Genomic DNA, 11,958 nt, shown 5'->3' on the forward strand with positions numbered 1-11,958 from the left:
TTGGTTTCTTTTAATTGTTTTGTTTCTCTTATGTATAAAAAGAAATATTTTGTGATTTCTAAATTGTAACATATGGAGATAACGAACAGTATTCAAGGTCAGCAATCCATAAAACAAATTGAAATAGGAGCAGAGCAAACACGGACATCCAAAACATCAGACGTGGGATCAGGTGCGATGGAGGAGTGAGTATCCCCTGCTGACCGGTCACACCCGCCGTGTGCTACTTGTCATGATCGGCAAATAACGGAAAAATCCGTCGTCAATTCAGTGTATAAATAATGGACTAAAAATTGGTATGAAAACGTCAGTCAGCATTTGACTCCATGATAAACTGTATTTGCTGACGATGTCATATATTGTATCGACCATAGAACTAACGAAATGATGACTTTAAACGAGAATGTTGATATTCTTGGTTGATCAACTTATTTGTCAATGATGTACCTCGTTTTAAAAATTGTTCGTACGTAGAGCATACTCTTGCGTATCGAATCAGTTGATATATTTAAATTCCTTATGCAGATGAAGAAGGTATGTTGGTGCATATGTAAAGGAAGTTGACAATTGTAAAGTTAAAGTCATAACGTTTATAAAAGAGCTTGGTTGTTAGATTACCATTAACATCTTTTTCAAGTACAATATCCAAATATGAAACAGATGTGTCAGACTCTGTGTTATCATTTATCTCAAGCTCAACGGGATATAACGTATCGACATTAGAATGGAAATAACCATTGTTAATTGAAAATACGTCGTCGATATATCTAAATGTCGAGTTGAAGGCCGCAGCAAGAGTCTTCTTTTTCTGTATAAGATTTTGGACAAATTCTGCTTCATATGAATACAAAAATAGGTCTGCTTATAATGGGGCGCAATTGGTACCCATGGGAATTCCAATAGATTGTTGGAAGACCTGGTCTCCAACAACCACATAGATATTGACGATAAGAAATTCAAGCATCTTTTTGATGTAAACTTCAGAGTACTTGTGTGTACAATCAGAATGTTTTTAATAAAATTATTTTGCAAATGACCAATGACAAGGTGAGTAAATTAACGAGTTCCATTTTTACTGAAAAAACAGCTGCCAATGATATCAAATTTTAAAAAAAGCCTGGACTTTAATTTATCCTGGGGAATGGTTGTGTCTTCAAATTGTCTGTGATAAGTTACTTTTAAGGAGTAGGCACTCCCTGTCAGGGGATTACACTTCCTTGGCGTTTTATCATGATCAAGTAAACGAAAAAAAAATCTATGGGTAATTCAAATCAAAGTATTCGCCTTACAAACAAGGGCATTGTATTCACCATAGAATTTAATTAGACTTTAAACAAAATTTCTTTTGTCATGAGCGTGTGTGTTTTCTTTAAAACTTCTACAAATTTTACCAAACAAGAAAAAAAATGTTAATTAGTTTAATGTCGACATATCTTAATGTCTAATTTGAGGCCAAAGGATTGCTATAGCAAAATTTTTAATTCTTCTTTCATATCATAAATGTTTTTGAGAGAAGTTCTGCTTCACAAGAATACAAAAATGGATCTACAAATAATAGGACACAATATGTTTACCAATTGGACATTTCAACAGATTGTTGGAAGACCTGACCTCCAAAGATTACGGGGGTATTGTCAGTAAGAAACTCAATAGTCATTTAACAAACGCTCTAGAAACCATTGTGGCTCATAGACGATGACACACAAATTGACATCAAGAAAGGATGTATTTGTTTCTTGGAAATGTTTTAATTGTGCTTAACAAGTTCTGAACATAATCATTACTGATTGATTTTTCTGAGTTAAGAATAAATCATGCTTAACATAAATTGTAACTACATGAAAAGTGTTATTTACTTCACTTGCCTAGGTCAATTCAGTTCTATGAAAAGGACGATTAATTCAAGATTTTCTTTTTTCTTTAAGAACTGCGAATGTTTAATTTTATTTGCGATGAATAATGTCATAAAATTCCAAGAATCCAGTTTAGGAAAAAAAAAAACAGAACAATTTTAATTCTCGGTGATTTAATAAAATAGTTGTCACTTAAGTTTACACTCCTGGCTTTGTCTATCAACTTATTTGGTAAAGGTAAAAAGTAAGTCCTGAGTACGATCAATTTTTAAACCAAGACAGACTACTGAGAAATAATTTGATGTGATTTCAACAACTTTTTAAGTTTTTATAATAGCAAATCATAAAAGTTATAATGGTTGGCCTTGTAAGTAAATGCATGTACATTGCACAACCTATCATTGTATTTTTGCTGACTTGATTCATACTAATTGTTAGACCTTTGTGTTTGTAGTTATTCTGACTACAGATTATTCCGTTTTCCTGATCAATACATAGTGCTGGCAGGTGTGACAGGTCAAGAGGGATTCTTACTTCTAAACTCACTTATTCCACTTCTGGAATTCCCAGGGTACGTGTTTTTGCCCTGTTCACAGATTTGCATTATTTGTGGGTTTTTGATATTGACCACTGTGCATTATCTTTATTTTTTTTCTGTATTTAAACAAGCATTCTGAGAGTATTTACAAAGCAATCCCATTTCCTTATCATCAAGTCTAATACGGTTCCACTTAAAAATGAAAGGGCATCATTGCAACAAATATCACAGAAACGTAACAAAATGCAAACTTAATTTTATTTATTATTAACGTAGCGTCATATATCAAAAGATCAACTCAATAGCAGCAAAGTGTTTTGGAGAATAGTGTGGAATCTAGTTGGAATTGTAGCTCCCAAAAAATTTAAAAAGATTGTAACTTCGTCAAATAACATCGTATCAAAACAAAATCTAGACTTGATCTGTAGATCATAAAGGCGCACTCATAGGATAAAATAAAATGCTTAAAATATAAGAGCAATCATGAGAATAAACTGACGGGTAGACCTAGGAACAGCTTGACGGACAGAGAAAAGCTACGTCAGAGACAGACGGACAGAGAGACAAGGAGGAAATCGTAAGTCTTCTCCGGTTTGATCAGGAGAGGACAAATAAATGGATATCTATATCATTGTTGTGTTGAAATAGGTAGAATGCATTAGATCGTACTCCCTTAGAAAATTTGAAATCTTAGCATTAAATTAATTACCCCACCATTATTTACTTCATTATCATGGCATTTTATAGCATTCAGAAATAAAATTTAGACAGAAATTAACATTGTTTATTGTTCTACAAAAACATTTTCACATTACACATATCACTATGATGAAAAAAACATGAAAAAAAAATTATAACATAAATTGGAGGTACATCTTTGGAAAGTTTTGCAAAAGGAATACCAAATAGCAGATAATCTAATTTTTTAAAAACGGGGTGTCTAAAGAGATAAAGAGAAAGGTAATAATTCATTTATTTTTTTTTGAGAAATTATTAAAATAGAAAGACCTGTATTATATAATCCGAAATACATTTTTGTGGTCAAACCTAGCCCTAATTCTTATTCAAATGCAAACTTTTGAAACAAACTCCATAACGATTCTTTACGTCTTTGATAATAATTCATAACCATCAATCAAGTTCTTGATTTAAGACAATAAGTCCTTACGTACACAATGATTAGTCTGTCAGTATTTTGTTTGAAAATATACTATTGATGTTAAGTTTTACATTTATAGGAGAAAATTTGTGCTCGTTTTATTTTGAATCAAAGTTGCATTCATAAGAATAACATTTTTAAAAAATATTTTTTATTTCAAAGTCGTAGCCAAGGATTTTTATAATCTTTGTCGTCAGCTAATCACTTTATTTAGTTGACGATGTATATATTTTCAATGCTAATCAAGGCAGTTAAAAATATGTATAAAAAGTGGAATATGCATTTATTCCACTGAAAAGATATTGCAAATATCACGCTAAATAAAACATAACACACAATAAGAATGTGTTTGTGAATCATTGATGCCCCCGTTTGGTAGTCCTAGATCTAGATCAAACTTAGTTACAAACTTCAAGGTTAGATCAAAAGTTAAAAAAAATGTTGGTACATCAAAAACAGATCTAGCACAAGATTGGATTTACTTTAACAAGACTATTAGTTGTGATTTAACTAATACCATTAGCTCCCTTTCGAAGGAGTAAATTCTTCAAAACCATATCATTACAATGACCTTGTCAGCGAATACAAAAATTATAACTGAGTCAAATGCTTACTGATGTTTTTCATACTGATTGTAAGCCATTATTTACACTCTGAATTGATGACTGAGTTTTTCGTTATTTACTGATCATGACAAGGAGCACACGGCGGGTGTGACCGGTGTCGCATAATATTTGGTCCGCCTCGTTTAAAGGTCCGGCCGGACCTAATACGATAACATATTAGGTCCGCCTGGCTCTATAAGAAAAGGTCCGCCGTCGGCCTTCTATACAAATTGTATGCCAGTGTTCATGCGATATTAATTGAAAAACTATTATTTTAAAATTAATTGAGGATATAGCTGTGTTTCCCCCAAGAGAATGTAAGTAAACAATAAGTAAGAAATTAATACATAAATAATTTATTTATTAAAGAAATGTATAGATTTATAGATCGAGTTTCCTGTCGGGAAGATGGGACATGCTTATTTTGTCGTTTAAATACACTGGTGTCAATATTATCAATTAAAAAAAATATTATGAATGCAAATGTACATACATTTACCTTCAACGCCTGTTTACTGGCAGATTTATCAGTACGCAATGAACAGATGAGTGTTCATGCGATATTAATTGAAAAACTATTATTTTAAAATTAATTGAGGATATAGCTGTGTTTCCCCCAAGAGAATGTAAGTAAACAATAAGTAAGAAATTAATGCATAAATAATTTATTTATTAAAGAAATGTATAGATTTATAGATCGAGTTTCCTGTCGGGAAGATGGGACATGCTTATTTTGTCGTTTAAATACACTGGTGTCAATATTATCAATTAAAAAAAATATTATGAATGCAAATGTACATACATTTACCTTCAACGCCTGTTTACTGGCAGATTTATCAGAACGCAATGAACAGATGAATGTTCATAAGTCCAACACGTGTCATTTAGTTACACTCTCTTTCCAATAAACATGATAAACGTCGGACTTCCACTCGCAAAAAAAATCACATCTTTCAAAATATATTTCTTTATAGTAGTATTAATTAAAAAAATCTGTCATTCTTTACATTTAATATTGTTGTCAATGACTGTAGGGTCACTGTGTCAGGGGCTTATGTCACGGAGTACTACCCTACACCCGTTATTGTAAAAACAACATGCCTGCGGATTGGGCAGTTGGGGGTTAGCCAATAATTGTCTTGTTTGAGATCAGAAAACTTAAGTACCATATCCCCTGTGTTTTTATAAGTTAACACTGTTTCTTACCTATTCAAAGGCTAATGATTATATCTACTATATCTCTGCATTTCATTTCCGGAATTTTGCATTGCATTTTCCGACAATTTTTGTTATTATTTCGGAATCCGACTTTTTAATTTTCATATCCGACATTATTTTTTCCTTCTCACATTTATGGCACTTTAAGGTTAACATATATAACAAAGATCGAGATAGATTTTTAACAGTGTATTGTATATATGCATTATATAATATTATTCATTTCAAATCACTTTTTTTCGAATCTAATCATTACATACACTCTGTAAACAATATTAAGTCTAGTTATAAGTAAAGGAAAGAGTTAAGTGAAAGTTCACAATACCTTCAACTTCTCCAAGGTAAAATCAATTAAGTTTCTTTGACAACTAAGTAAAACCTTTTATTTGAATATCTAAAATATTTTACTTTTAGGATTTTTATTCAGGAAGTATGAATTTTTTTATTCATTGCCGAAAAAATACTGACATGAACTAGTGCTAATTGTAACGGGAACCGTTACAGATGTTCCCCAAACGCTCCCCAACTCCCTTTTGGTGCCATATTCCCTGTAAGCTTCATTAAATAGGACAAAATCTATGCATTGAGACTTTAACAACGCCAACTTCATTCAAATTTTAGCATTGCACGCGTGCGCATGTGAATGCATGTGCGTAATGACCATATCATCTTGTCTACACAATCTATACATTTTAATATACTAAATATTAAAGTATTTAATCCAAAAGTATTTAAAACTACGCTCATTCAAGTGTATTTTTGATTTAACTCATTTCACGTGCACGCATGTGCATACATGAGCCTGGTGTCCATATCTTCTTGTAGACGTCCATTACATCTCTCTATGTTCTAAATCCCACTCCGTTTGGTTGAAAACCAAAGCAGTTATAGCTGTTTAAAGTTTCAGCCAATCAGATTACAGCGCAAGTACGCGCACGTGTATGCATGTGCATGGCGACCATATCATATTGTAGAAGTTCATTATATCTATCTATGTTCCAAATCCCATCCTGTTTGGTTGAAAACCAAGGGAGTTATAGCTATTTAAAGTTTAAGCCAATCAAATTGCAGCGCACGTGCATGCACGTGATTTTATGACAACTGCTATATATCTTGTTGTAGGATATATTAATGCATGGCTATGTTCAAAATTTCATAAGATTTTGTCGAAAAACAAGAAAGATATAGAGACTTTAGTTTCAGCCAATCAGAGCGAAGCGCACGTGCATGCGCGTGAGATCTTGCTATTTTGACCATGTCATCATGTCTATACTACTAATAAATAATCAAATTATGAGTTTCAAAGCATTTCATCTAAAAATAAAAAAGTTACGGCTATATCTATTATATTGGTCATTTCACGTGTTGCACGCGCACGCTCTTGCAAGCACGTGCGCGCAAAATGACCTTGATTCCACAAATCTACATAACATGTCTACTGACCCTAAAAAGGTTTTACCTACATCGGATGAACAGTTTACAAGATCACTCCCGGACAAAAAAGTACCCAGGAAGAAGAAGAAGAATAATAATAATAAGAAACAGAGTAAAAACAATATGTTCCCCAACTTCGTTTGGGGAACATAATTAGACAAATGTCGGAGATAAAAACTTTTAAAATGTAAAAACTGTCGGAAATGAAAAGTTCAATGTATTTTTTTTTTAAATTTTTTTTTTTTTGAAAATTCCGGAAATGAAATGCAGCCTACTAAATATTACTCCGGGACAAGGTAAATGTGCATTAATTGGCGAAATCAAACCAAAGTCGATAAATTGCTGGACTTATAAATGCCTTTATTATTCATATTTAATATACATATCGCTCATATAAAATATCTGTGAACAGTAGAACTGCATTAATAATAATTATATTTATACTTATGTATCTCGGTTTCAATAAAAATCCGAATATTTTATACGCCCCTTCTAATTCTTTTTTTTTAACGGGGTGGGGGTTAATGGGGCGAAGTGAAATCACGCGGATACGTGTCAAAAAGTTTAAAGTGTTATTAGTTACACAATCAGTTAGTGACCTAATACGGAGTCATACAGGGTATGAAATGGAAATCCGTATTGGGCGAGGCGAAGCCGAGTCCCAATACGGATTTCCATTTCACACCCTGTATGAATCCGTATTAGGTCACTAACTGACTGTGTAACGAATTTATCCCGCTGAAGACCTTTTTCAATATAAAAAAAAATATTTGTGCATATTATGAAAATATTAATTTTAATCCAATAACAATCAACATAAAATATCGTTACGGTAACAAGAAATTTGACTAAACTACCTACGTTAACCGTTTCTTAGCCGCCATTTTTATTTACAATAACAACGCTTCGAACGGAATCGCGTGCCCGATTTTCATATTACGCCTCGACGGAGACGTAATATGGAAACGGAGTCGTAATACGGAAAATTTCAGGGCGTCATGTGATTAGCTTTTATCCAATCAGTAATCGACAAATTTGTCTGAAGCGGGATAATAAAGAATACCGGTATTGTACATACTAGTATATATCCCACATTTTTTCCCCAGAAAAAAGAGCTTGAGTTTGAAGACAACCCCAATTTCAGAAGCCTGGCACTTGAATTTCCCGTTAGCATCTAAGAAACAACCCCGACTTGATGTTCCACCAGAGAAATACTGCTTCAGTTCAGACTATTTTCTACGAAAGCCCAGAAGGCTCATTCGAGATTCGAGTTTCCAAATACGAGATTCGAAATTCGAGATTCAAAATTCGAAATTCGAGATTCAAAATTCGAGTTTCGAGATTCAAGATCCAAACGAACCAATCAAAAGCGGGTTCAACATTTGATTATTTCCCTTTATTATGTTTTTACTATCAAGAAATAATTCAATATAATTATATCAAATGGGTCATTTCATTAAATTACAATGCAAGAAAAAGTGTTATATATATTAGAGGGAAATTTAAATAATTAATGGATTTTTGATCCGCAATGAATATTTCAATTTATATTATAGATTCTTAAATATTAAATAGATTACATATATCAGGAGTATATAATTATATTTTTATATTGATGACAAATTACCGGCCGCCAGGAGATGGTCGGTTATATGATATGAAAGTTCGAATCGCTGTGCGTTTCTGCGGAGTTAAAACAATTTAAACTAGAGGTACTGTGAGCAATGAGCTCACTAAATGATACCCCCCGCCTCCCATATGGTTATAACTGGTGAAAAAGTCCATGTTTTCCTGTGGCCGGGAAACCCAAAATATGTGTCGGATCAAAAAGTAAAATAGGAGGTGCACAATGGCAATGTGTAATAAAGATTCTGTGAAAGTTTCATTAAATTTCATTCAGTGGTATGAGAGGAGTTGCGGATAAGAGATGGGTACCCCAAAGCGTAACAGACGGACGGACGGACAGACAGACGGACGTACAGACGGACGGACGGACGGACGGACGGACGGAATTAACGATTACTATATACCCTCCCGCTTTTCAAGCGGGGGGTATAATAAAAAATATTTAACATTAATATAATAGTATATTAAAAAGACGGTCTTAAGGTTAAAGAAAAACGCACAATAAACATAAAATTAAAAATTCTTATGAAGAATGAGGTAAATAATTCATCCAATACTGACTTAGAAATTTAGATATGTTTGAAGTGCGGCGAAAATTAAGACATGTGTTGGGCGTAGTCTAAATCAAAGACCGCGTTATGTATATTACACAATTTTATTTTCTCTATTCAAACGGGATTTGTTGTACGTATTTATTTTAAAATGACGTGTACATATGTACACATATAAACATTTTGAAAAGTATGGTTAAATGTAAATTCATTAAAAGACTTAGCAGGCTACAAAATATTACAAGATTTGGCCCTTAGCAGACGAGGATAATGCACGTTTTACAATGTGCCAAGAATTTTCCCGCTACAACTCAAAGAGAAGAAATGAAGTGGCGGATCTAGAGGGAGTTTAGTTTTTTCCTCTAAGAGAGAGCAAGGATACCAACATATTTGCTGCATTTTTATTAAATTAAACTACACTGCATATCTAGTTGTAGATTACATTTAATTTTAGTTTTAAACTTTTAATGTAAATGCCATACAGGCCCACGGTTCAAAAGTTGTTGACGCAGAGTACCAGGGGTTAATACTGAACGTGCATTATATAATTAAGAAAATCATGCAATGTAGAGCACAAGCTTTAATATCACGAGGATATATATTAAAAGATAAATATAAGATATTTTAAAAACAGACCACCATAGTCTTTAGTTGCTTCATAAAAGGAACATTAATTGGTTTGCGGCCGATTTTTGACGCTTACGTCAGTACATGTTTCTTGTCTTAATTTTAGAAAAACACAGGTACGTGTGGACAAGACCCCCCCCCCCCTTGATATTGAACCCCGGGGCTTATTTCTCTGTCAATACGAAAAAAATCGCTGGCGTAAAATCCCCAGAATAATCGCTCAACCAAAAAAAAAAACAAAACAAAAAAACACTATTTATTACCCCACTTTACAAGAAAGAAAGCTGTTTACGGAAAAAATGTGGGATTATTACGTGATGCAGAGTCAGTCCGATAGCATGGACTAAGACAGAAATCAGTGGCAGATTTAAGGGGGGCGCACCCGGCGCGCACCCCCTTAAAATTGTCCAAGTTAGCATAAAACATAGTTTGTCGAGAAAATGTTTTAAATGTCTACTCGGTAGACCTCATTTTTACCCTACAAAACCTCTAGAATCCAAGAGATTCCGGGGCCTTCGCCCCCTGGGCCCCCACCAGGGCTTTGCCCTGGACCCACTGGGGGCCTCAAGGCGGCCCCCAGACCCCCTGCCTGAATCTGGCGCCCCCCTAACTTCAATTCCTGGATCCGCCCCTGGAAATACATTGCATATGTAGAGACAGTGTGAATCGACATACATGTATAAAGTTAAAACCAAATAAATGCATTTAACACCAGTGGGGGTACAACGTAAACAGACTGGAGTGGCATATCCTTCTCTTATAATGTATAGTGGGTATTTGGGGGGGGGGGGGTGTTGAGCGATTATTCTGGGGATTTTACAATTTTTTGTTATTGTATACATGATGAATAAGTTTAATAAATAAAACTTGTGAAAAAAATGTCCAATAAGCCCTAGGGTTGAATATCGGGGGGGGGGGGGGTGGTGGTACCTTTCACAAGTACCTGTGGTTTTCCTAACACAGGAAATGCATAAAAATTAAGTTTAGTAGACAATTCAAAAATATATATACTCCTGATATATGAAATCTATTTAATATTTAAGAATCTATAATATAAATAAAAATATTTTTTGCTGATCAAAATTCCATTAATTATTTAAATTTCCCTCTAATATATATAACACTTTTTCTTGCATTGTAATTTAATCAAATGACCCATTTGATATAATTATATTGAACTATTTCTTGATAGTAAAAACATAATAAAGGGAAATAATCAAATGTTGAACCCGCTTTTGATTGGTTCGTTTGGATCTTGAATCTCGAAACTCGAATTTTGAATCTCGAATTTCGAATTTTGAATCTCGAATTTCGAATCTCGTATTTGGAAACTCGAATCTCGAATGAGCCTTCTGGGCTTTCGTAATTTTCTCCCTTTCCACTGTTTTACTAGCTATAGGGAGAATTTTTTTCAACCAATACATATTAAAGAGAAATAATGTAAGTTTGGTGATCCGGAAAGTCGGATCACGACGTCACGTGATAGCGTAAAATCAACAGTAAAATTGAGTGATACACATTAGATATATAATGAATGTATATATAATGATAGGCGCGATTTAAGAAATTTACTCTCTCAATGTACATAGGCGTCGAAACCGGGGGGGGGGGCACTTTTTTGCAAAGATAGTCATATTAATATATGCAGTGAAAATTTGGACGTAAGTTTAACCCCCCTTTCAACGGGCACATTGCAGTGTAATAAAAGAAGGGTAAGTGGTAGTGCTTGGGAAAAAAATGGTTATGGAAAAAGTTAAAATCACCTACCCATCCCCTCCCCTGGTCAAATTTTCCTTTTTCTTTTTTGTGCTTGTCAAGTTCCTTTATGAGGTTAGAGAATTTTTTTTCCTTTGAAGTAGCCCCCCCTCCAATTCACTTCCGACCCCAATGATGTAACAGCAATTGAAATTTTATTTCTATACTTTTGATTCTAAAGATGGTCTTGAAAGAGTGTAAGGAAAAATTATCTTACGTAGATTTTATAAGTGTATTACTAGCCATTTCCGACGATGATTACTTGCTTGTATATTCAAATTAAACTGTAAAAAGAAATGAAATTCATAACCATAGCATTACATGGAGTGTATGTCGCCAGCGTTACGCAGTGGTTAGAGCGTCGAAGTGAGGAGTTGATCCTTACGTCGCAGGTTCTAATCCCTTTTTGGGACTTGGAAATCGGTCTTTCGGATGAAAACGTATAAACCGGGGTTCCGTGTCGCAGTAGGTGCTGGCACGAAAAAGATCCCTCCCTACTCAATGGCCGTAAGTGCAGTGTAAAGGACAAAATCTGTAGCTCACTGGCGGCAAGTGGTGGCGTCTCTATATAAGTGAAAAATTCTCGAGAGCG

Source organism: Saccostrea cucullata, unplaced genomic scaffold (assembly GCF_032062105.1).
Source record: "Saccostrea cucullata isolate Sc308-1 unplaced genomic scaffold, CSIRO_AGI_Scuc_v1 ctg4915, whole genome shotgun sequence".
In the NCBI taxonomy this organism is placed as follows: domain Eukaryota; kingdom Metazoa; phylum Mollusca; class Bivalvia; order Ostreida; family Ostreidae; genus Saccostrea; species Saccostrea cuccullata.